Below are 2,722 nucleotides of genomic sequence, written 5' to 3'. Positions count from 1 at the left end.
CCCCAGAGATCCCTCAGGCACCTCGGCCCAGAGGTCCCCTGAGGTGCTTCACCCCAGAGATCCCTCAGGCACCTCGGCCCAGAGGTCCCTCAGACCAGCCCAGAGGACCCCCTGAGGTGCTTCACCCCAGGGCTCCCTCAGGTGCACCTATGGCTCAGAAGGAGGCAAGGGTTCCCCAGACCCTCTCTGTAGGCCCATAATGTCTGCGGGCTTCGGAGCTTGTTTCTGTATCATCCCCTGAGAGGGCATGAAGCCATCATGGCCTGACCCTCCTCCCCACGCTCCCTGTTACCGCCAGGGGCTGATGGGAAGATGGGCCAGGGGCTCAGGAGAGGGCCTCCAGGCTTTCCGCAGGCCCTAATGGACACGAATGGACCGTCACCCTCATGACAGGCTGTTCCTTGTATCTGGCTTTCAGACTCATGATTTTGGGGTCAAAAAGCCCCCATGAGAGCTGGGACTTTTAACTCCTTGGCTGTGTGCTGAGTGACTTTTCTTTTCCACCCTGGTCATTGGGGAACCCTTTCCAGTTTCATGAAAAAACGAGAAGTTGTTTTATAAGCATTGCTCCGTATTGGTTTCTTTTACATAAACACCACTTAAAGCAATATGTGTTTGCCAATAGCCTTCGAACAAGGTCCACTGTAGCCAATATCAGTCTTTTCACTGACAAATTTCTTCAGAACTTGGGTTGACTTGTTCTTACCTCAAAATTATAAACTACTTGAAGAAACTAACAATTCCTATGCCAGGGTTTACATGGCCAATAACTGCCTGTAATACAGCAGGAAAAGAAAATAGCCAGAACCATGAAATACTGGATAAAGCATGAGAGACAGGAGATCTGCTGTGTCACCTGAATGCTCCATGCCTCAGCAAAATAGCAGAAAGTACTGTTGTGCGCTGATAGCTCTTTGTGGATATCCCTGCCCTCCATTAGGTGGAAGGAGAACACACAGTTTTGAGCCATCACTCTGCACTGGTGATGAGCAGTATCCCTTGACCTTTCATGACACTGATATCAAGAAAGCACTGTGATACCATTAAGTATTGTGATAGTATTAAACTTCTTTGGCTAAGGGACCTGAAGGGTCTTTTCCATGCCCAGCTCTTAGGAGAGGGACAGAGAAACGCAGGGTGGCAGGAAAAGCAGAACCTGCCTGGGGACCGTACCAGCGCAGAGTAGGACACAGTGCTGGCGTTGTCAAAGGTTGCTGGTCCATGCAGAGCAGCAGGCGTTGTTTGGCAGGGAATACACTTAGAATTGCAATACCACTGCAGTATCATCCATTCTGGGAGGTGCACAGGAGCATGGGGTTAGGGGTGTTGTACAGGGGGCAGGAGGAGAAATGCTTTGGTAGGTGGAACAAGTTGGCGCCATAGTCCTGGAGCGATATGTAAGCACAGTAAAATGGCAAGGAAAAGGTGATGGAGACATGCTTCTTCCTGTCCAGCAAAGATCCAGGTGCTGCTGCTATATCACTGCTACATCATGTGCTGCTCATATTGGCAGGTACACAGGGCCACGTCCACTGCCAGTGCTGGAACTCACTCCCACTGATGGTTGTACCTAAGCAAAGTATGTTTGGGACTAACTCTACACAGACAATAAATTAAACTTCTTACCAATTTTGACATATAAATATGTAAATGATGTAAAGTAGTTAAAAGGAGTCTACTTATACATTTATATTAAGTTAAATAAATAGCCAATTTAAAGCAAAGTAAATGAATCACATTGCATCAAGGGATTCAAGAATGTCACAGCTTTTCATCTGATCACTGATCAGGGACCGCTTATGTTTCAAAAGTCAAGAAGCGGAGAACATTTCAGGTTTCTACAGATAAAATACTTGATGTGAATCTTGAGGTTAATCTGTTTATTACAATAAATTATTACATTGCTATTAAGAAATGGGTGTGATTAAAATCTTCTATTGGTTGGCCAAGTTGTCCACTAGATGTTGGGAGAAAATGGCAGCTACTTGTGCACAGCTGGCTCAGAAGTGATGTATGAAAGCTGCAGGGCAATCACAGAGAAAGATTGTTTTCAGAAAATCTGGACAGGTGTGTGAAAATCAGGAAAAAATCAGAAAAGTCAAGTAGTCATCCTCTAGGTTTTTATGGGTTTATGCCCAAGGTTCACAGACTTTTACTCTGAAATATTTAATATAAGAAGAATCTGAAGTTTCTTTCATGTATTAGCCTTTTGACAAGGAACAAATACTTTTTTTGCCCAGATTCAGCATTGTCTGGATAAAGCCCCATTTTAGACATTCTCATTGATAAACTATTAAATTTCAAGGGACTTTCTTTAGTTTATGCAGACACTGAAAAAGCTTTTTAATTTAACCTGGAGTAAAATATTTTGCCACTTTCAACCCCTACCGGTGATCCCTTCGGCTTAGGCTCGAGGTGATTTCCTGGGAGGAGACAGGAAAGCTCTCTTTGTCTTTCCTTCTCCTCCACTGTTAAGACTAGAGGGAAAAGACTGAAGTCTTCAAGTCAGTCTTCCAAATACTAATACTAATGGCTCCCAGCTTTCATTCTTTACAAATTGCCCTTGCCCACCCATACAATCTTGCCATTCTTAAAAAAAAAAAACAGGATCCTGCCTTGAGTATCTGTTCTCCAAAGCAGGTTTTCTGGGTTTCTTTGTCCAGCTTGTTTTAATTTCCTCATCTCTTCCCCTGGGTCATCGTGCCCTACTTCCAAAAACAGT

The sequence above is a fragment of the Struthio camelus genome, chromosome 10, assembly GCF_040807025.1.
Source record: "Struthio camelus isolate bStrCam1 chromosome 10, bStrCam1.hap1, whole genome shotgun sequence".
NCBI classification, from domain to species: domain Eukaryota; kingdom Metazoa; phylum Chordata; class Aves; order Struthioniformes; family Struthionidae; genus Struthio; species Struthio camelus.
Note: the sequence above shows the minus strand (reverse complement) of the source record.